This window comes from Leptonychotes weddellii, chromosome 5 (assembly GCF_054177405.1).
Source record: "Leptonychotes weddellii isolate Sample4059 chromosome 5, ASM5417740v2, whole genome shotgun sequence".
NCBI classification, from domain to species: domain Eukaryota; kingdom Metazoa; phylum Chordata; class Mammalia; order Carnivora; family Phocidae; genus Leptonychotes; species Leptonychotes weddellii.
This window is the reverse complement of record NC_138373.1, coordinates 151,419,448-151,442,862: the sequence shown is the minus strand read 5'-3', so window position 1 is coordinate 151,442,862 and position 23,415 is coordinate 151,419,448. Positions and strand designations below refer to the sequence as shown.

The 23,415-nt window shown below is 49.4% G+C and overlaps 1 long non-coding RNA gene and 1 pseudogene across 1 annotated transcript; both read right to left on the bottom strand.

Annotated features, from left to right (window-relative positions):
- Positions 1-1,057: 1,057 nt before the first annotated feature.
- LOC115936810 (ATP synthase F(0) complex subunit C2, mitochondrial-like) lies at positions 1,058-10,874 on the bottom strand (annotated as a pseudogene).
- A 223-nt stretch (positions 10,875-11,097) lies between these two features.
- On the bottom strand, positions 11,098-15,235 carry LOC145721456 (uncharacterized). Its single transcript, XR_014145131.1, has 3 exons — positions 15,102-15,235; positions 12,743-12,833; positions 11,098-11,184 (listed from the first exon to the last, which is right to left on the bottom strand). It is a non-coding gene; the product is annotated as an uncharacterized LOC145721456 (long non-coding RNA).
- Positions 15,236-23,415: the final 8,180 nt, after the last annotated feature.

The following is a 23,415-nucleotide window of genomic DNA, read 5'->3' as shown; positions in this document are numbered from 1 at the left end:
TGGGCCCTGGCAGGACATCTCTCCCTCTCCATGACCTCGGAGCTTTTCCGTGTGGTCTCTCTGCATGGACTAGTTTGGGCTTCTTCACAGCATGGCGGCTCAGGGCTCCAGCAGGAGTGTTCTACAGGATGGAGGTGTTTCCCGTGTCGTTTCAGGGGCGTGGCGGCATCACTTCCACCGCATTCATCGCTGGGAGTGAGTCGCCAACCCGCCCAGGTTCAAGGGGAGGGGAATTAGATTCCACTCTTTAGTCGGGGAGTGGAAGGTTCTAGAAGGGCTTGTGGGATGGGAGATGTTGCTGTGGCCATCTTGGGAAAATGCATCTGCCAGCATGCTGTTGGGCGGTGCAGCTACATTTCTCGGGTCCCCTTGCTCCCCTTCCATATACGAGGGCTCTTTCGCACCTTCTCCTCCCTCTGCAAACCTTCAGAGCCCTCTGCCCTTATTTGTAGCCCGTTGTGGTGCTCCTTTTGCACTGAAATGACAGAAGGAATCATGGGAGAACATCCACATGCTCCACCCACCCTCCTGCTGGGCCCTGCACCTGCTCATGCTGCCTTCCCTGCTGGTCTTGTGGGTGGAGTACCTGTGAGTCTCCCGTGGGGCGGCCCTTCACACGTGCACGTGCGCTGGACCCCATCCCTCCTGCAGTCCACACTCAACCTGCTCCACCCATTTCCTCTCCCTGGGTTCACTCTTTGGGAGAGAATGCTAGTTCTCCCATCTTAGAAACCAAACAAAACCTGAACCAAACCAAAAAACAACCCTGTCTTCACCCTATCACTCATGCTGTCCGCTCCCAGGTCAACCCTAACATTGGCAGGGTCTGGGGCAAGCGTCCAGATGGAAGTCTGCGGACTCGAAGTCTAAATATCCAAGCGGCATAACCACGTGAAACACGTGTGAAGTCAAATATGTGCTCTTTCTACTTGAGAAGTAGATCTTTTTTCTCATTTATACAGTATTTATTTGTCTTCCCTCTGTCAAACCCTGAGCCAACCACTTTCCCCGGGCTGCCTGGAAGCATAGGAAAAGGAACATACAGGGCAGACGAGACCTATGGGAAGTGGACATGGCTCCTTCCCGTGGCAAAAAGGAGGAGAAATTCCACCATCAGGCATGAGGGCGCCATGGCCTCCGGGAGGGCAAAGCCCAGAATGGCGCAGGAGAAGACTGTAGCTTCAGAGACGGGTTCCTGGCATCACCAATGATGAACTCCCAAACACAATGGCAGTTCCAGCCCCAGAGCCTGCCATCCCTACCGTGGCAGCCCCAGCCCCAGTGAACTTGGCTGCTGTGTCCATGTCCCTTGAAATGGCCCTGGTTGGGAAGCTCCGGCTAGGAATATGTGAGGTCAGGGGACGTGGGGCTGCCAAGCTGCTAGGCTCTCATCTGTCGGTGTCTCCGGTGGTTTTAACACTGCTGCAGACAGTGATGGGCTCAACAGCTGAGAGGCCTCCTGACCAAGAAGGGGGTGGAGACCAGCTTTGCGCAGGCGTCCATTCTCAGCGGATGAGGGGCTGTGGCAGGAGAGCTGCTCCCAGTGCAGAGAAGACAGAGAAGGAGAAGTCGATCTTCTTAATGAAGAGTTTGCATTCCGAATTCTCCCATGCCTGGAACACGGCGGCACGCGGGGAGCCAGCCTTGGCTGGGGCCCTGGCACGGGGCCCCGGCTCTGGTCTCTGGCCCAGGCTCCTTTCTTTTCTCACCCTTGGCTCCACCCGCGCTTTGACCGGCCCTGAGCACCTGTTTGTGGACACCCAGCCCAGACGGAGCTCTGTCCACTGTCCCCCACCCTGCAGTAAACAGCTTCCCCTTGGCCACCACTGGGGTGGGTCGTGGGAGGATGACTTGTGGGGACCTCTGAGCCTCTTGTTTGGGTTTCGGGGCACCACTGAGGCTCTCCCGTACAGCCAGGCTCCTGGGAAGAGTTGTTCTGACTTGCCTTTTTGAGTTTCTCTCTCCTGTTGCCAGTGTAAGCCTCTCCCACCAGGCTTGCGCCCACCTCTCTGCAGGAACTGTATTTGTCCCACTCCTCTCTTGCGCACCCCCTCCCTGGCTCTTCTGCTGGTCCCCTCTCATCTCCCCAAATAATAAATGGTTGGGGGAACCCAGGGCTCAATCCTTGGACCTCCTCTTTGTCTACATCCCTTCCCAGGGTGATCTCCTCCTATCTCATGGGTTAATTGCCCTCCACAAGCCAATGACACCCAAATGTGTGTCCCCAGCTGGGACCTGGACTTCAGACTCCCGTGTCTGGCTGCCCGCTCCACCGTGCCCTGGGGATGTCTCAGATTCATCCCTGGACTTTTCAACCTTTGCCGACCAACCTCAGTGCCGGCTGCCCCTGTTCCCACCCAGCCGGAACCTGCCCCTCACTTGTCGAAGCTGCTATCCCTCAGAGGAAAAGCCCAGGTCCCCACCATGGCCCCACAAGGACCTATGGGTCCCCTGCTGACCTCATGTTCCCTGTGTCCCCCTGGGGCGTTGCATGTGCTCTCCCCCTCCCCCACCTGAAGCCCTCTTTCTCTGGACTCCACACCTCACTTCCTTTTGTCTCTGATCAAATGGCACCGTGGGAGAGCCTTCCCAGACCACCTCACATAGAATGAACCCCCGCCTGCTCCGGCCTCGTCTTTCCTCGTAGCGCCTTTTACCATCTGGCATGTCATACATTTTACTCCTTAATTGTCCCATTGCCTGTTTCCCTCCATTGGGATGGAAGCTGCGCTGCAGGATTCTCCAGACGGTGCGAGGCACATAATAGGTCCTCAAATAGTTCTTGAATGAATGAATAAATGAATGAGTTGCTAATCAATCCTTGCATTCTTTCCCCGTGAGTGCCCACTTAGCTTCAGAATCTCTCTCAACCCAGCACGGCAGACTTGAGGTGAACTGCAGCCTGTAGGTCACTCCTGCTCCAGACAAAGTTGGTCCCCTGGCCACCCACCGTGCTTCCCTCCATTACTGCTCGCCCTCCCTGAAGCCCTCCTGTGGGGTGCCCCGGGGGACTCAGTCAGTTAAGTGGCTGACTCTTGATTTCTGCTCAGGTCATGATCTCAGGGTTCTGGGATCGAGCCCCACGTCTGTCTCCATGCTCAGTGGGGAGTCTGCTTGAGGATTCTCTCTCCCTCTACCCCTCCCCCACTGAAATAAATCAATAAATCTTAAAAAAAAAAAAACCCTCCTATGAGGAGTCACCTCCTCCCTGAGGCCCTCCTGATTCCCCTGTCACTTTGTCTCTTTCTCTGGTGCCTTCTCGGGGAAACCACAGTATATCTGTGTCTGTGTTATCAGTGACTGGTGACCGTTCCACCCTCCCAATGGACAGTGCCCTTGCCAGGGAGGGCTACATCTTCAGCATTTCCATAACTCAACACTCAGCAGAGCCTTAGTACAACACGGTAGGTGGGCTCACTCAGTGTTCGCTATCTGGAGTTGAACATTTGACTTAGTTTTATGCTCAACATTTTCCGTTAGGCCATCATTTCTTTTTATCTTAAATCATGTTTGTTTGCTGCCTCGTCTTTAATTTGTTTTTTTTATTACATCTTTTTCCTTTCTCTGATTATAAAACAAGTGCACACTGCAGAAAATGTTGAAAATAGCCAAGAGTATAAAGGAAAGACAAGACTACTCATAATCTAGCAATCGAGAGATAAGAATTATTAGCATTTTGTGTAATTGCTTTGACTTTCTTTTTGGGTGCACATTTTTTTTACTAAATCTTATCTTGTGACAATTTTTTATGTCATCGCGATTCTTCAAAGACATCATATTTAATGGTTGTGTAGTACTCCACCCACTCCATTCAGTTTATTGTGATTCATTTCATCAAGTATTCCAGGCACAAAAAGTCCTGACACATGCCCTGTGCCACCCTCCACACACACACACACACACACACACACACAGACACACAGACAGACACAGACACTCACACACACCACACCCGCAGACATGCTGGCACATACCCCCACGGCTCCCAATCCCACAGTGGAGGCGATTTCCCAGCGGGGGGTGAGGAGGGCGCTGGTCACGCGGACCCAGCAGGGTGTGTTCCAGGCTTTTCCTTTTGTGGGCCCTCAGACAGACAGATGTTAGGACAGACACTCACAGGATAAGCAGGCAGGGCGAGCAAGCAGGAAGCAGACAGGGGCCCAGGCCACGTGGAGGCAATGGCTTTGGGGGTGTCTGGGCTGTCAGGGGGATCGGGTGATGGGGAAGGTGGGGTTGTCGGGAGCAGGACTCTGGCTGCATTGAGGGGCAAGTCCTGGACAAGGGCAGGTGGCAGAACGGGACTTCCCCTGCTTAAGGCTGTCAAGGGTATGCAGAGGGAGGTGGGTGTTCCCAGAACCAGAAATCTGAACCTCAGAATCCCAGGACCACAGCGGGTCTGAGTGGGGCTGGCCCGGAGGGGCCACCTTGTCCAGCTCTCCAACAGTCATGCAAGGGCTGAGGTCTAAGCTTAGGGACCTCTTGCGACTCCTGACTTGGGCAAAGAGCTTTTTCTGCCTCCCCGTGTGGCCTGGACCAGGTTCCCCCATCTCAGTCCCCAGAGCCAGAGCGAGCTCTTGAACTCTGCAATGGGCATTGAGTATAGTGCAGGGTCTCCAGGACTGGGCTGAGGGGCTTGGGGTGGTCCTTGAGCCGCAGGAGAGGAGAAAGGGAGGGAAACTGGCACCCAGGCTGGACCCCGAGGTGCCCACCCCTGTGCAGCCACTCTGCTTTCCCTGCTGGGCCCCATTTGACTCTGCCAAGCTCCCCAACTGCAGAGAGAAGTGCAGGGAGAAGAGGGGGTGGCTGAGTCTGGGGCCACCTGCTCACAGGCTTAGTCTCCTGAGGAGAGGAGGTCTCTGACATGGACCCCTGGGGAGCTGCCCTGTCAAGCTCCTTCCCAGACTGCTCTGGCTCTCACGGTCTGAAACCGGAGGCTGTTTGCAGGGAAACGTGGAAACGAATGAACTCAGCGCTGGGTGGCTTTCAGTAGGGGCAGCAAATGCGGGAGGTCCAAAGTCAGCTCAGCCTGGCTAACTCTGGGATCTTGGGCAAGTTATTTCCCTCCCAGGACCCCCAAGACATACCCAGGGAGGAGGGTCTGGAGCGAGACCTCCATGGGACTGTGTTGTTTCCAGTTCTCTGCATCTCAGAAGCCTGTAGACCATTGCTGCGGATGGAGGTGCGGGTGGTCCCTGATCAACAGCGAAAACTACTTAGCCTGCGCTAGGGCAGGCTCAGGGCAGGGATGGGCTGGGTTTCTGCCCTTGGTCAGGGGAAGAGGCTCTGCGAAGAAGGGGTTAGTAGATCACATTACCACAGTGTCACGGGGCTGAGGTTGCTTAAAGGAGGGAGACAGCCCTCCCCTTTTGTAGATGGAGAAACTGAGTCTCAGAGAAGGAAAACAACTGTTCCAGCCACTAGAGGCTAGAACCCAGGAGCCCTCTGCCTCTCCCCTCTCTACCCACCCACCTCTGCCCTCTGGCCACTCTCTGGAGCTTCCCCGGGGGGGGGGAGGGGAGCAGGCTGAGGAACCCCAGAAGGTAGAACCAAAAGCTGAAAGCCCTCCCCTGTTGACGGACTGTCCCCAGACCTCCCAAACCTCTCCTTTCAGGGTGGGGGGTTTGTCTGCTTCTGGGACAGCATGAGGTGAGTGGGACTGGGACCAGAGGGTCCCCTAACACCCCAAGTCCAAGGGACACCCCAAATGGGATGCTGTCCTGCCATGCCCAGACAGCCTGGAACTGGGCCAGCGTCCCGCAGCGGCCACTCAAGGCAGCTGGATGGGGCTGTCGCCAAGAATGGCAGGAATGCGGAGCGGCTGCGTCCTTCCCGCTCCTCCTCCTCCCCCCACTCCTAGAACAGGATATCCCCTGTCCAGGGAAGCCCAAGTCCAGCCCCCTTATGGGAAAACCTCAGGGCATGTGGTGTGCACGGCTCCTGCCCTGGGATGGGCACCCGGTCCGGGGAGACCTAAGGGCCTGGCACTGCAGGGGAGGACACGGTGGGTCTGTGTGGGGTCACCATGGTGCTGAGGCCCTACTATGTGCCAAGTGTTTCATGTGTATTAACTCGCTGAATCTCACAGAGAACTCTGGGAGAGGCTGTTTTCCAGATCAGGAAGTTGAGGCTCAGAGGGGCTAAGGAACTTTCCTGAACGCCCCAGCTGGCAAGTGGCAAAGCCAGACTCGACCCAGGCCAGCCTGACGCTGACGTCCTTGCTCTCAGCCATGAGGCTAGGTGGCCTCCATACCCTGTGGCTGCTGGGGGCCATCTCCTGGTGCCCCCAGCCCGCCCGGCACCTGCAGAAAGGTAGGCCCTTCCTCTTGGCAGCTGGTCTGTTTTGCAGTTGGCAGAGGGTCAGTGTGGAGGTTTGTCTCTGAGACACGGCGACTGGAAGGTCAGCTCTAGGCCTCTCCCTGGCTCTTCTTGCAGGATCCCAGCACTGGTGCATCCCAGAGTCTGACCCGGGGACATCCCATTGGCTCAGGAGGGGGCTCCTCCGGACCCGTTGTGATGGGCAGAGGAGGCTGTCACTCGGGGGGTTCAGGGATAGGAAGTGGGGCTCTGGGAAGACTGGAGGGAGCTGCAGTGGTTGGGGGAGAGCCTGAGCTGCACAGACCCCAGCCCCGTGACTCTGTGTGCGCCTTCTCCTCCACAGCTGTGCACCCATCACCTCCTTCCCGAGCCCAGCTTGTCCCTGGCCCTTCAGCTGGGCTGCACGAAGAGTCTGGAATGCCTAGCCCGGGACGGAGCTCTGTTGGCAGGTGGGGGACAGAGAGGCCTGCAGAACATTAGGCTGTGCCCAGCCCCAGCCCAAACCAGCCCCCTCGGGACTGGAGAACATAGCCATCTACATAGGGGGATTGGCCCATGAGAAAGAGGGGAAACCGGGGCTCAGGGGGGCCAGGTGACCTGCTCAATGTCACAGAGCTGTCACTTAGCAGAGCTGTAATTTGAATCCCAGTCTTGTCTTGGCACCCACCAGCCCTCTCGAAGGGTGTCTGGGCTAGAGCCCCTGGCCCCTCACCTTCTCCTGGCCTTCCCTCCTGGTCCCTTAGCCCCTGAGGTCTGGCTGGTTCTGTTCCAGTGTGTTGTCCTGCACTGGTTCCTGGTCCCCCGGGGGGCCAGGGTCAGGTAAACAGGATCCCAGCCGCACTCCCTGACCTTGTTTACCTCCCGAAAGAATGTGAGGGCATTCTTCCCCTTCCCAGGCTGTGAGTCACCCCTCAGCAATGCACCAGGCTCCCGCCACTGCCTGCCCGGCCCCCATTCAACCCCCTCCGGACGGGACCCTTGCCTCCTCACCCGGTGATGTCAACCATGTTAGCCCCCCACATACCCCCCCCAACCCCATGGAGCCCACCGGGCCTTGAGTCGTCATGGCGACAGCTCACAACAGGAAGCAAGGCCCCATGGAGGCCTGTGTTGGGGCAGAAACACAGGAAGCAGCGCTGAGCACTGCGCAGCATTGTCAGCCTCGTAAAAAACAAAACAGGACAAAAAGATTTAATGAGAACAATTAGCCCAAAGAAAAAGGAAAAAAAAAAGGCCCAAAAAACAAACAAAGCCAAACAGCCTGAAGGCAGGAGGCTGGCGGAGTTCCAAGGACCCCGTGTTTCCCCTCCCAACACAATGTCAGTTAAATAATACTTCCTTCTCAGAAGAAGGCTCCTGGGGAAGAAGAGGAATCCTTCCCAATGGCTCCTCTGCTGAGTCCCCCAACTTCTGAGGTCCCCCCAAGGTTAGCCTGCGTCCCCTCAATAGCCTTGACCAAGGCCCAGCTCTGTAACCTCCACTGAAGGCTTTGGGGGACCCGATGGGCCAGTGTCATCCCCATGCCTCCCCACGGCATTGTTACTCCCCAGGTCCTGCAAGGGGAGGCGTCCAGCTCAGTGGAAGACAGAGCACAGGGCCTCCAACCCTCAGATGGAAACTCATGCCCAGCCCCATTGCTGTGGGATTCTGTGCAGAGAGATCTCTCCTGCACTTCGCTAGCTCACCATCATCACCATCATCACCCTACTCGCCGCCTCCCTGAAGGGTTGTGAAGCTTAAGTGAGTTGGTATATCGACTCACACACAGTAGGTGCTCGATGCATGTTGGATGAACAAGTGAAAGGACCAATGAGCCAGGCAAAAGTTCCATGGAGGCGGTTTTCCGCCCATTATGAACAGTCAGAGATGGACAAGGTGCCCCGTAAGGGGCAGAGCTGCCTGTCGGTAGAGGTTGGCAAATACAGGCTGGGAAGACTTGGGGTCCTGTAGAGGGCCCCCCGCCCTGGGTAGGGGAGGGTCCAGGGGAAGAGCCTCAGAGCTCCCTCCCTCCCACCAGCTCAGTGCCTGGCCCAGAGATTCTGTCTGGATCATTCGATCTAATCAGGTATCTCTGGCCGGTGCTGTGAGGTGGAGAGCCTGCAGCTTGGGAGGGCAGCTGGAGGTGCTGGGACCCCAGCTCTCTCCCCATGACCTGGAAGGGGACCAGGACCTCGAACCAAGCGCAGCAGGCTCTGGAGCAGAGGCGGCTACCCTCGAGCCCTTGGGAACATGATGGATCTGGATGACACGGGCAGGACAGTGTCATGGCGGAGCGCAAGCCATCCTGCGATGTCGGCCCAGCAGAAGCAGTGCAGGGCCTGAGCTGGGGCGGGAGGGGCCGGACACTTAGCAGAGACCGATGGAGGCTCAGGGCTGGCCCCTGCCATCAGGGAGGCCACATGGAGGGAAAGGAAAAAGCTGATCGGAGTTTCTCTGGTGGTGATGAAGTGGGTGGCTGCTCTGCTCAGGACACAGCTCACACACAGGTATGCTGATGAGAAAGCCCAACGTGTTCCGGGCAGGGGAACTGGGCCCACGTGACTGCAGTGGAACTCGGTGTCACAAAATAAGAGGAGACCTGGTGGGAAAGAGATATTGGAGCCGGGTCACAGAGGGTCTGGAGTGCCACCCCCAGGAGCCAGCGCCTGATGCTCCAGGCACCCGGGCCCGCTGGTTGCGTCTGAGCAGGGCAGTGATGGTGCAACTGGGTAATTTAGGAGGCCGCCTCTGGACAGAGTAGGAATGAGGGGTGGGGAATACCAGGCAAGAGCACAGAATGGGAGATCGGAGGATCTGGGGTCTGCTGACTTGGTTTTTTTTCCTTTTGAACTCAATATCAATGACACATCATAAGTGTTCAATCAGTATTTATTGAATAAATGAGTGATAACCACCTTATACTGAGATATTTAGTTTGCATACACTGTCTTACTAATTCTTACTACAACCCTATGAAGTAGGCCTCGTTCTTCCCAGTTTTTACAAATGAGTAACGGGAGGCTAGGAGAGGGTGAGGGACTCACTCGCCCTAGGCTGCACAGCATGTAAAGGTGGAGCTGGATTCCAGCCCAGCTGATTCCACCTGCCATCTCAGGCAGGCCACACTGCAGTTATTTGTCCTGTGCTGGCTCCATGCCAAGCCTTGGGGCCACATAGATGGTCAACCTCCAGCCATGCCTCCGAGGAGCCCGTGGATTAGTAGCCTCGGTTTCCCCAGCCATAGACTGAGGGGTGGTGGAGGAGGCCCTAGGTCCCTCCGAGCTCCAGCACAACCAGCCTCAGTGAGGAGCTACGGTGCTGGGGAGCCCGGTAGGCACCGTGGAGAGCAGGGAGGCTGTCCCCAGCCGGCTGGGGGAATGGAAGGCTGAGACGGAGGACGGAAGGAGGGGCACCTGAGAAGAGATCAGATAACCGTGGCGTGTCCCTCAGGAAAAGGAGCAGAGACCTGGGCTTGGCGAGGGGCAAGAGCAGGTGTGGTCAGGGGCCAGGAGGAAATGAATATCGGTCCCAGGCCCTGGCCCTTGCCTGGGCCCTGGGCCTTCTCAGCCGGAAGCTGGGCTCCAAACACTATGGTTGGGGTTCTGGCTACACCTCAGGGCCTCAGGTGCATACCAGAAAGGACATGCCTGCCCACACCGTCTTCCTACTTCCTCATCCGGTGCCCCTCACCCACCTGCCACGGGGGTGGGGCAGGGCCAGGATCTCTTGCAGTCCCTGGTGGAAATCCTCGTGGGGGCTGTTGAAATGGGATGCAGGAAAGGGACAGAGTCCTGTGGGCGGTGTGTCCTGGAGCAGGTGAGGGAGCGGGGGCTGGGCTGTGCTGGGAGGCGCCCCAGGAGGCCAGATGGGAACCGGGCTGGCCTTCTAGGACAGGAAGGGACAAAGGGGCATCACAAGTGGCTGAGGAAGGGGCAGTGGCCTTGGAGCCACCAGGCCAGAGTCCTGTTTTGGTTCTGCTCTACATCGGGGTGGGGGGTTCTGTTGAGTTCTCCCTGCTCTGAGACTCAGTGTCCTCGTCCGTGGAACGAAGGGTTCTGTCAGAAGAGGCAGCAAGCTGGCCTCGTGCTTGAGTCTGGACCGTCAGGGCTCAGGTCCGCCTCTGCAGCCCCTTCAGCCGGCCCGACGGCGAGGAGCTTTCGTAACCCAGGCCGTAGTATGCTCCGCAGTGGGGATGTGTTCTGGCCACAGCAGTCGCTGGCTCTGTGCCTTGGGCAAGATGCTCGGTTTGCACGCCTGTTTCCCTGTTTCTATGAAGAGGATTGTAAGAGCACCCACTTTCTGGGGTGCAGGAAGACCCCGAAAGTTCATACACCCACAAGGGCAGAATGGTACCGGGCAAGGTCATAAGTGCCCAGAGAGCCATCCTAAGATGCCCTCTAACTGGGGATCCCCGGGACAGCTCCGCTTCTGGCCCCTGGGCCCACCCCAGCCCTCAGGACAGAGTGGGAATGGGCAGAGGAGGAGGGAGAGAAAGCATGGGACTCACAGCCCCAGAGGTTGGGACCGCCTCCATTGGCCTCTGTCTCCTGGCCGTGATCTTGGTCCTGTGGCTCAGCCATTGGGTCCTGCTTTGTCGTCTCCCTCCCTGGACTGGGCAGGGCTCGGCACACAGCAGGAGCTCCGCGGGAAGCCTAGGTCCTGGGATAGAGAGCATGACCTGGGTTCTTGGTGAGTCGCCTACCCTCTCCAGGCTTCAGTGTGCCCCTCTGTAGAACGAGAGTGGATGCCCGAGGACCCGAGGACATCACATTGTGGAGGCTCCTGGTGTTCCTCTCTCTTGCTTTCTCCTTCCAGAATCATCAGCTTCCCTTCCACCAGTTTCCACCTCTCTGTTGGTTCTCCCCCAGCAGTCCATCCTCAGTGTCTGCCCTAAAACAAACTGACAAGCCCCTTGACCCAGCTCCGCCATCCTTCTCCCCCCTCCCTCTTGTCCACACTGCCGCTCCACCTGCCCACGCCCCTCCCCATGCTGTGGCCAGCACTCCGGAGACGGCCTCCCTGTCTCCCTCCTGCTTGGCTCCAAAGAGCCCCTCTCCACTGGCTTCTCCTCGGTCTGCTTGGCTTCCCCTGCCAGCCTGGACCCTCTGGGTCCTTCCTGGGGCCTCGGTCCCATCCTCTTCTCCGCTCCCAGCCCAGCCATCCACTTCTAACCCCTCCCCGGCAGGGGCTCGGTGGGCCAGGACCCACAGCCTAGCTGTGTAACCTTTAGTTAGCTACTTACCTTCTCTGTGCTTCAGTTCCCTCACCTGTAAAATGGGGCTAATGGTGGTTTCTACATCCTAGGGTGGTGGAGGGATTAACTGAGTAATAGGTGTAAAGCACTCAGAACGTTCCTGCACATAGCGAGACGGAGCCCCTGAGTACTCAAGTTACACAGCCATTAAGTGTCAGAGTGGGGACTTGAGCTCGGGTCTCCTGGACCCAAGTCCTCTTCTCTTCCATTTTCCTTGTGACACACTCATCACCCCACCCTCCCTGAGGGGTTTTGCAGCCAGGGGCAAGGCATCCTGTCTCCAGAGGTGGAATCTCAGGGGCAGAAAAGCAAATAGGGTAAGACGCCCTGAGGATCTGAAGTGACACCAAGGACCTGCCTAGGGGGACCCTCTTCCATTGCTGCTGTGGGTCCTGCAGGTTCTGGCTCTGCCCTCTTTGGGGTTTCATCCCTTGAGGGAAGTTGGGGAACAAGGGCTGGGCAGCCGGACGCCTGGGAGCCTGGCGCCATCTGGTGGTCACAGTGAGTCCCGCTGCCCTCTTGAGCTCACGATGAGAACTCTGAAGAGGCACCTGACATCCTATAGCCATCTTTCGGTAACTGGCCCTTTAACAGCCCTCCCACCCCCTCTTGTGTAGCCCCTTGTCTTCTTCCCTCTTCCCTATGCATCGCTTAAGCCAGCTTCTCGCCAAGCATTTATTTGTTCACTCAACAAACACTAACCCCTTATCGTGTGCCTCGCTCTACGCAGAGCCTGGGATGGTGAGACAAATCCGATGTGTTCCCTGTCCTGGAGCAGCCTGACGGGGAGACACGCACAGACAGACAGCAGGATCAGGGCTGTGACTGGGGGAAGCCCCGAGGTTTTGCTGGGGGTCGGGCAGGAGGGTTAGCCTGGGATGCTTCATGGAGGAGGGGATGCTTGAGCTTCATTTTGAAGAATGGACACACAGGGACTGGTAGAGGTCCATGGTGATCACAGGAGGGGGGGGGGAATGCCAAGGAAGGAAACTGCATAGGGAAGTCCTGAGCTGAGACCCACTGAAGGGTGGTCCAGTGTGTTTTCTAACACTACCAAGCAATTAACTCAATTCTGTTTCTACCTACTGGAGATAGTGTTGGATCCCACAGGTTAAGGGCTTCTCAGTCCCACAAGTCTCCCCCCACCCCACCATATCCCACTTCAGATGCCAATCACAAGTCCAGGTTTCTCACCTGTGCTTCCGACCAACTGATCTGCCATAAATCAGAGGCTCCCATGACATCTTCCTCAGGTTCGATTAATTTGCTAGAGCAGCTCTCAGAACTAAGGAAAACAGTTTGCTTACTAGATTACTGGTTTATTGTAAGAGGATATAGCTCAGCAAAAACCAGATGGAAGAGATGCACAGAGCAAGGTTTGGGGAAAGGGGTGTGGAGCTCTTATGCTCTCCAGGCACACCACTCTTGGGAGACCTCCAGGTGTAAACCAATCTGGAAACTCTCTGAACCCCATCCTTCTGGGTTGTTATAGAGGCTTTATTACATAGGTACAACTGATTAAGTCACTGGCCTTTGGCTACTGATTCACCCTCCAGCCCCATCCCACCCCCTGGAAGTCATGGGGGTGGGGCTGAAAGCTGGAACCCTGTAATCACCTGGTTAGTTCCCCTGACAACCAGCCCCCATCCTTAGTTGTTTTCCAGAAGTCACTTCATTAACATAAACTCAGATGTGGTTGAAAGGGGCTTGTTATAAATATCGAGACAACTTTATCGCTCTTATCATTTAGGGAATTCCAAGGGTTTTAGAAGTGCTGTGTGCCAGAAATGGGAAGAAGACCAAATACGTATTGCTTATTTGGAATCACAATCTCATAAATGGTTAGTAGGAAGTGATGCAGCCATTCTGGCTGTAAGTGTTGGATGGAAGAGGTGGCAGGGACCAAGGTGAGGGGTGCCGGTGGCTTGATCTGGGAGGGAAGGTGGTGGTAGGGTAGTGACCATAGTGCTTGGGAGAAGAGGTGGGTGGGCGCTGAGCCAGATGGAGGGTCTGAGACACCCTTCAGGGCCTGAGAATCTGTATTTTTATATTTAAAATGCAAACTGTAGACAATATATTTAACTTCACTATTGATTTTAAAAATCAAATGTTAGGGGCGCCCGGGTGGCTCAGTCGTTAAGCGTCTGCCTTCGGCTCAGGTCATGATCCCAGGGTCCTGGGATCGAGCCCCGCATCGGGCTCCCTGCTCCGCGGGAAGCCTGCTTCTCCCTCTCCCACTCCCCCTGCTTGTGTTCCCTCTCTCGCTGTGTTTCTCTCTGTCAAATAAATAAATAAAATCTTTAAAAAAAAAAACAAATGTTAATTCACCACAGTAGTTAACTTAGATAAGAAAAACCATATGATCATCTCAATAGATGCAGAAAAAGCATCTGATAAAATTCAACACAGTTATAATGAAAACTCTCAGCAAACTAGGAATAGAAGGAAATCCTCTCGATCTAATAAAGCATGCCTACCAGAAAAAAAAAAAAAACCAACAACACAAAAAACCCATAGCTGATATCACCAATGCTGGTAAAACTCTGAGTGCTTTCTCCCTAAGATCAAGTAAAAGGCAAAGATGTCTGCTCTTAATACCTCCAATCAACATCATACTAGATGTCTTAGCCAGTGCAATCAGGGAAGAAAAACAAAGGCATACACACTGAAAATGAAGGAAAACTGCCTTTAATCTCAGACATGATCATCTATGTAGAAAACTGAGTGAAATTTACAAAAAAGCTAATAGAGCTAATGAGTATGGCAATTTTGTAGGATACAAGGTCAAAATAAAAAATCAAATTTAGTTCTGTATACTTGTCATGAACAATTGGAAATTGACATTTAAAAATGCCACGTAACACAGCAATGAAACACTTAGGGATAACTCTGACAAGAACGTGTAGCAACAATACCCCCAAAACTACAGAACATTGCTGAAAATGTCAACATTGTTGAAAGAAATAAAACAAGAACTAATATTAACTGTTGTTAAATGGAGAGTTATAATATTTTCATGGATTGGAAAATTCAATATTGTTAAGGTGTCAGTCATTTCAAAATTGAGCTATGGATTCAACATAATCTCAATAAAAATTCAATCAGTCTTTTTTTGGGGAAGGAAATTGACAAGATGGATAACCATATGGGGAAAAAAATGAACCTTGATCCTCACCTCACATCACACACAAAAATTAACTCATAATGGATCATATACCTAAATGTAAGAGCTTTCATTGTTTGAAAGACACCATTAAGAAAATTAAAAGACAAGCCACAGTCTGGGAGAAAATATTTGCAAAACATTTATCTGATAAAGGACTTGAAATGTATAAATAAATGTATAAATTCTTATAACTCAGAAATAAGACAAACAACCTGGCTTTTTAAATGGGCAAAAGATTTAAAAACACACTTTACCAAAGAGGATATAGAATGACAAATAAACAAGTGAAAAGATGCTCAGTATCATTCATTAGTCATTAGAGAAATGCAAGTTCCCTACACTCTATCAGTACACATACAATAAATAGTTAAAATGGAAAAAACTTACATATCAAGTGTTGGCAAGGGTGTGGAGCAACGGGAACTCTCCAACAGTGTTAATGGAATATAAAATAGTCCATCCCGTGTAGAAGACCGTTTGACAGTCCTGACCACAGGAGCTCATGGACTTTGGTGAGCACCTGTAAGTACAAGAACATGCAGCTGGTGAACAAGGGGAGAGAGAGAGCATGTCACTTCCACGGAAATAACACACTTTCCAGGCACATTTCATTAGCAAGAACTGGTCATGGAGCAAAGAATGGATGCAAGGGATTGAGTCATCTGTCATGGCACCAAGGGACCACAGGAGCTCATGGACTTTGGTGAGCACCTGTAAGTACAAGAGGTGGAAACCAACTAAGAGAAAAGTGTAGGAAATAAGAAACAAAAGGATTTATCGAGGAGTCCTCACCCTAGCCCCCACTAACCCACACTGGATTCTAAGGTGGTCAAGAAATGAACTCTTAGCGCATTTATCTACTGAGACTCTGTGTGTGTGTGTGTGTGTGTGTGTGTGTTTGGTCTAATAGCTAGCATTATTTACCCTAATCCATTGCCATTCTTGCTGAAGTAGATTCTGAAATAACTTCCTAATGAAGGGTGTTCAGGAGGTAAGTTTTCAGAGCTCTTGCATGTCTGAAAAATGTCTTTATGAAGCCCTCATAGTTGAGTTTGGCTGATGAGGCTAATCTGCTAGTTGCCTACCTGATATCCATTCCCTGACTTATTTCTTGCTTACAGAACCCCTTTTCCAAGTATGGGGCAGCAATGTAATTTGGCTAACTACTTGCTTTCTCAGGCTCTTTGGCAGCCAGGAGGAGCTATGTGACACATTTCTGGCAACTGAACCATAAGCAGAGGTTTTCTTGGGTTTCCTGGGTAAGCTTTGTTTTCCCGATAAAATCAGGGTAAAAGGGACCATAAACATGTGGCACCAACCTTTCTCCTCCTTCTTTTTTTTTTTTTTTAAAGATTTTATTTATTTATTTATTTGAAAGAGAGGGACATAGCGAGAGAGGGAACATGAGCAGGGGGAATGGGAGAGGGAGAAGCAGGCTTCCCGCTGAGCAGGGAGCCCAATGTGGGGCTCGATCCCAGGACCCTGGGATCATGACGTGAGCTGAAGACAGATGCTTAAGGACTGAGCCACCCAGGCACACCCTTTCTCCTCCTTCTTAAAAGAAACATGGATGTGATGTCTGGAGCTGTAGCAGTTATCTTGTGACCATGCAGCAATAAATATAAGGTAGAGGCCCATGGAATCACAGAGATGCTTGCCCTAATGTCTCTGATCTATGGAACAAGCAGGTAATACTTCCTACATATGTCTTGTTAGATGAGAAAATGACCTATTTGTTTGAGGTGCTGTCAGTCTTATTTTCTATTACATAGACCATCTTTAACTGGCCCAGAAGGTATATCATTTTTGGTTCAAAGTAATTTTCCATTGGAATTTGAATTTCTTTCTCTGCTGTCTTCTGACCTCTGTTATCGGTGATGTCAGACTGATTCATATTCCTTTCTTTGTGATTTTGTTTTATTTTATTTTTGAAAGAGAGAGAGAGAAAGCAGAGTGGAGGGGGGAGGGACAGAGGGAGAGGAAGAGAGAGAATCCCAAGCAGGCTCCACACCCAGCTCGGAGCCTGACATGGGGCTCCATCTCACAACCCTGAGATCATGACCTGAGCCAAAATCAAGAGTTGGACACTTAACTGACTGAGCCACCCAGGCGCCCCCCTTATTTTGTTTCAAACAGAAGGCTTTTAATTTTTTAAATCCTTGATGTTCAGACATTTCTTAGTGTGTATAAGTGTTAAGCTTTTAAAAATCATGGGGCGCCTGGGTGGCTCAGGCAGTTAAGCGTCTGACTCTTGATCTCAGCTCAAGTCTTGATCTCAGGGTCGTGAGTTCAAGCCCCGCCTTGGCTCCATGCTGGTCATGGAACCTACTTTAAAAAAAAAATCCATCCTGCTCATCAGTTGACAAGCTTTTCAATTTGGTGATGCTATCTCTGGCGCTGGAAGATTCTTTTCTATTTGGCCGTTTCCTCCCCGTTAGCCTCCTACTTTCTCTTTCTGAAACTCCTGATAGCAGATGTTGGAGCTGGACAGATCCTTTATAGCTCTCGTTTTATTCTTTCATATTTTACATCTTTATGCTATGTTCTAGGATCCACTAACTCTTTGTTAATTTTGAAAATTTCAGCAATATTTTTATTTTTTAATTTTTTTTTAATAAAGATTTTTATTTATTTTTTGACAGAGAGAGAGAGACAGCAAGAGAGGGAACACAAGCAGGGGGAGTGGGAGAGGGAGAAGCAGGCTTCCCTGCCGAGCAAGGAACCCGATGCGGGACTCGATCCCAGGACCCTGGGATCATGACCTGAGCTGAAGGCAGACGCTAAACGGCTGAGCCACCCAGGCGCCCCTCAGCAATATTTTTAAATGTCCAAGAATTTGTTCTTATATTCTGATCGCTCCTTTCTCAAAGTATTTTGTTCTCGTTTTGCTCATGGGGTGTCTCTTAAAATCTCTGAGGAGTTTTCATCCCAAATATCCTGAGTTATTCTTATTTTCTTTTGAGTGAGTATTTTATTTTATTTTGAGAGAGAGAGCACAAGCAGGGGAGAGGGGCAGAGGGAGAGGGAGACGCAGACTCCCTGCTGAGGAGGGAGCCTGATGTGGGGCTCAATCCCAGGACCCCAAGATCATGACCTGAGCCAAAGGCAGACGCTTAACCGACTGAGCCACCCAGGGGCCCCTCTATTACTCTTAGTATTTCTCTTTCAGCTATAACTTTCCCTTGAACTATCTGATACTTTTAAGATGAAGACAAAAATCCTCAACATAGCCTACAATGCCCTGTAGAGTATGGCCCCCTAACTACAGTTTCAGAAACATTTCTTTTAAATTTAATTGAATTTTTGGATTGTGACACATAATACATGTAAGAGTCTATAAAACATATGGACATCCGAAGAAGAAGAATAAAGCAGACACCCACATAAACAACTTCCAAATCAAGAAAGGGCACATCATCAGGATGATATGTTCCTCTGCATTCATACTGGCCTTGCTCCCCAAGGGGGAATCATTATTTTGATTTCTGAAATAATAATTTCCTTGTTTCTCATTGGTTTTACCATCAATGCATGCATCTCTACACAAAATAATGTTAGCTTTGCCTGGTTTTGGACTGTATATAAGCGGTACCATATGGTTTGTATTCTTATTTCTTTTGCTAAACATTATTTTGAAAGATTCATCCAAGTTGATGTGTCTTGCTGCAGTTCCTTCAGTCCCGATGCTGAATAATAATCTAGCGTGTGAATATTCCAGGGCTCACTTGCTCAGCCTCCTGGATTTGGAGGCGGGTTCCAGTTTCAGGTTTCCACAAACACTGTTGCTATGAACATTTAAAAACAGATTTTGGGGTGCATGTGTACAAGCATGGCTCTGAGGTGTGTCCCTAGGAGACAAACTGCTTGGCTCACAGATTCCATGTGCGTTTAAATGTACCCAGTAGTGCCAACTGGATTTCCAAAATGGGGGGGGGACCCACTGTCATTCTCTCCAGTGGTGTGTGAGAGTCCATGTTGTTGCATGCTCCCGTCCGGACTGGCCATTATCAGACTTTTCAATTTCTGTTTATCAGGTGGGGGTGAAGTTGTATATCTCATTGGGGGTTTGTGTTTGCACTGCTCATGAGGCTGAGCAACTTGTCATTATATTGGTGATTCGTGGTTCCTCTTGATGAAGTTAGGGTTCAAGTCTTTTGCCATCCTTCTCCCCTCCTGTATTTCTGTTCCAATTGGTTGTCTATCCTCCTTCTCGATTCCTAGGAAGTCCTCACATATTCTCCTTTGTCAATTAATGAGTATTTTAAATACTTTCTTCCTCTTTTAACTGTCTAGAGACTCTTTGGTAGAGTTTATAACGTTAATGTAGTCCAAGTTATCAATTGTTTCCTGTGTGACTTATGTTCTTTGTTTCTCATGTAAGAAATTATTCCCTACCTCACGTGAATAAAGATATTGTAAAATACCATCTTCTGAAAGTTTCAGAGTTTTGCTTTTCTCATTAAGCTTGAGAGTCATATGGGATACATTTTTGTGATGTAGGAGACCTAACTACATTTTTTTCTCATATGAATAACTAATAATCTCAGCACCGTTAATTGTAAAGTTCATACCCACTGACCAGCGGTCTCAGTCTCTCTCCTTCCCTCCATATATATATATATGTTTGTTGATTTATGTCTTGCTATCTGCTAGGGACAATTTCTTCTCCCTTCTTCTCTTTCAAGGGTGCCCTGGCTAGTCTCAGTGCTCTGCACTTCCATATAAATGTTACTTACAACCTATCCAGTTCCAAAAAATTGGGTAATTTTGATTAGGATTGCCTTGACTCTATAGATCAATTTGGAGAGAACTGACATGGTTCCAGTACAGAGTCTTTCAATCTATGAACATGGCTTAACTCTCCATTTTAAAACAAGTTTTAATTCTAGTGTAGTTAATATACAATGTTAGATTAGTGTTGGGTGTACTGTGTAGAGATTCCACAATTCTATACCTTACTCAGTGCTCATCGTGGTAAGTGTACTCTTCATCCCCTTCACCTTTTTTCCCCATCCTCCCCCCCCCACTCCCCTCCGGTAACCCCCTGTTTGTTTGTTTGTTTATTAAAGATTTTAGTTTTAAGTAATCTCTACACCCAACATGGGGCTTGAACTCACAACCCTGAGTTCAAGAGTCACGTGTTCCACCGACTGAGCCAGCCAGGCGCCCCTACCTGTTTTCTATTTTAACCCTCCGTTTTTATCTAGTTTTTAATGTCTCTCCGTATTAAAGTTTTATTCCATAAGGACCTTGTGTATTTTCATTCGGTTTATTCCTAGGTACTTTACATATTTTTTTAAAAAGATTTTGTTTATTTATTTGAGAGAGAGACAGTGAGTGGGTGGGAAGAGGAGCAGAGAGAGAATCTTTTTTTTTTTAAGATTTTATTTATTTTTTTGATAGAGAGAGACACAGTGAGAGAGGGAACACAAGCAGGGGGAGTGGGAGAGGGAGAAGCAGGCTTCCCGCTGAGCAGGGAGCCCGATGTGGGGCTCGATCCCAGGACTCTGGGATCATGACCTGAGCCGAAGGCAGACGCTTAACCTACTGAGCCACTCTGGCACCCCAGAGAGAGAGAATCTTAAGCAGACACTGCACTGAGCACAGAGCCAGACACGGGGCTCGATCTCATGACCCTGAGATCATGACCTAAGCTGAGATCAGGAGTCAGACGCTTAACCAACTGAGCCACCCAGGCGCCCCAACATATTTTTATTATGCTATAAATGATATCTTACTGTACTTCATCTTTTTTTAAAAAGATTTTATTTATTTATTTGACACAGAGTGAGAGAGCACAAGCAGGCGGAGTGGCAGGCAGAGGGAGAGGGAGAAGCAGGCTTCCTGCTGAGCAGAGAGCCTGACACAGGGCTCGATCCCAGCACCCCGGGATCATGACCTGAGCTGAAGGCAGACACTCAACCGACTGAGCCACCCAGGCGCCCCTGTATGCTGGTTTTTTTAATCCAACAATTTTGCTAAATTCTTTTACTAATTTGAAAAAATAATCTGAAGAATTTTTTTGATTTTCTACAAAGAATCCAAAAATAATGGCAGTTTTGTCTATTTCTAATCCTTTTACCTTTGTTTTCTTTTTGTTGTCCTGCTGTCTAGGACAGCCGTGTCCAAGATAAACCTAATGTGAGTCATATATGCGGGCCATGCACAAAATGTGAAACCTTCTAGTAGCCACATGAAAAAAATCAAAAGAAGCAGGTGAAATTAATTTTTATATTTCATATAACCTTAATTTATAAAAATATTGTTTTAATATGTAATCAATATAAAGCTATTGACGAAACATTTTATGGTGTCAAGTTTTTTTTTTGTACTAAGTCTTTAAATCCAGTATGTGTTGAATTTTACTCTTGCATCTCGATTGGGACTAGTCACATTTCAAGTTCTCACTAATCACAGGTGGCTAGTGACTACCATGTTGGAAAACACAGGTCTAGGATATCTGGTGCAGTGTTTAATGGAAATGGGGATTGTGACCATCCTTGCTTTCTTACCAATTTCAAGGGGAATGCTTTCAATATTTCCCCATTAATTAGGATATTTGCTGTAGGTTTTTTGTAGATACCTTTACCAGGATAAAGACATTCCTTGTATTCCAAGTCTGCGACACATTTTAAAACAAACAGACATTGAACTTTTCCTGCATCTATGGAGATGATCATATGTCTTTCTCCTTTAACTTTTAATGTGGTGAATTACATCAACTGATTTTCAAATGTTAAGCCAACCTTGCATTTCTGGACGAGACCCAATTTTGTCACGAGATAATATCATTTTGCTATACTACCAGATTTGGTTTGCTAATGTTTTGTTTAAGACTTTTGTATCTATATTCACAAGAGACATTGGTCTATAATTTTTTTTTTCTCACTGTTCTTGTCACAAAAAAAGAATTGGGAAGCATTCTCTCTTTTTCTGGTATGCGGAAAAGTTGGGATAAAACTGGAATTATTTCTTCTTTAAACAACTCATAGGTGAAGCTTTCTTTGTGGGAACATTACTGGTGATTGACTCAATTCTTTTAATGGTTATGGGGAGGTCTGATGCTCAGTTGGGGCCACGGGACATCAGGGGGACAGCGGGTTGCTACAGTATCAAGATAGTTTCACACCAGCTTATACAGAGCCACCACTCCCAACCCCCCAAGTGCCACAACCACTCCATGGCTGCCCCAGATTTCCCAGACCTTCTGATGACATATAGATCGAAGAGTTAGTGCTTGGCATAGCCAGGGGTCTCTTGGACTCTGCTCAGTGCTAAGGCTGGGACCTGCTATGAATGCTCAGTGTTCTGTTGTTAGATACTTTGGTACTATGACCAGGGATGCTCATTCAGGTTTTCTCTCGAGTCGATTTTGGTAAGTTATGTTTTTTCTAGGAATTTTCCCAGTTCATTAAGATTTTTAAGCTATTGCCATAAAGTTATTCATAATTATCTTTTATCTTTTCTTTCTCTCAATATTTGCAGACTCTCTGGCTTTTCGTTCCTGATACTGGTAATTGTGCCTTCTCTCTTTTTTTCTTGCTAAATTTCACCAGAGGTTGTCAGTATAATTAGTATTTTTATAGAAGTAATTTTTGGTTTTGCTGATCCTTTCCATTATCTTCTGCTCTTATTTCACTCTGTCCTTCCTTCTGTTTTCTTTTACTTTACTGTTCTTTTTCCAGCTTCTTGAGATGGGCACCTACTTACTACTTTCAGCGTTTTCTCTTTTCTAATATAAGCATTAAAAGCCATAAATTTCCTTTTAAGTCATGCTTTAGCTTACCCTGCAATTTTTTAAAAAAGATTTTATTTTTAAGTAATCTCTACACCCAGTGTGGGGCTCAAACTCATGACTCCAAGATCAAGCGTCGCAGGCTCTTCCAACCAAGCCAGCCAGGCGTCCCTGCAGTTTTTAATATGTAATATTTCCATTCTCATTCAGTTACAATAGAAAAGTGTTTTATAATTTCCATTATGATTTCTTCTTTGATCCATCAGTTATTTAGAAATATACTTCTTAATTTCCAAACACATGGGGCTTTTGAAATTATTTTTTGTTATCAACTTCTGCCTTATTTGTGTTGTGGTCAGAGGAGGTACTCTGTATGATTTCAAACTTTAGAAATTTCTTGAGATTTTCTATCTTTGTAAATATTCCATATGTAATTCTGCAGTGGTCACCCCCCCCAGTGTTCTATGAAAGTCTATTAGTCAAATTTCTTAGACCCTTATTGAATATATTTGTTTGTTCTACCAATTACAGAGGGGTGTGTTTTTAAGTCTCCCACTAGAATTGTGGATTTTTCTATTTTTCTGTGTAGTTCTCTTCATGTTTCCTGTATTTTAAGATTATGGAATTTGCACACAAACTTGAAATTGTTCTTTTTGGTGAACCGGATCATTTTCATTATGAAGTGACTTTATTTCTAGTGAGGGTTTTCTTTTCCCCCAGTATTAAAGGAACTAGACAAGTCTTTTTGTTAGCCTTGGTGTAATGTAGGTTTCCCGGGCATTTACTTTCATCCTTTCAGTACCCTTACATTTTGGGAGTGTCTCTTGCGGATGTCTCTTCTAAATTGCATGTAGTTGGATTTTTATCCAGTCTGATAGTATTTGTATTTTAACTACATTTAGTCCACTTGCATTTATTGAATTGTAGCACATTTGAATCCGTATCTGTCATCTATTTGTCCCACCT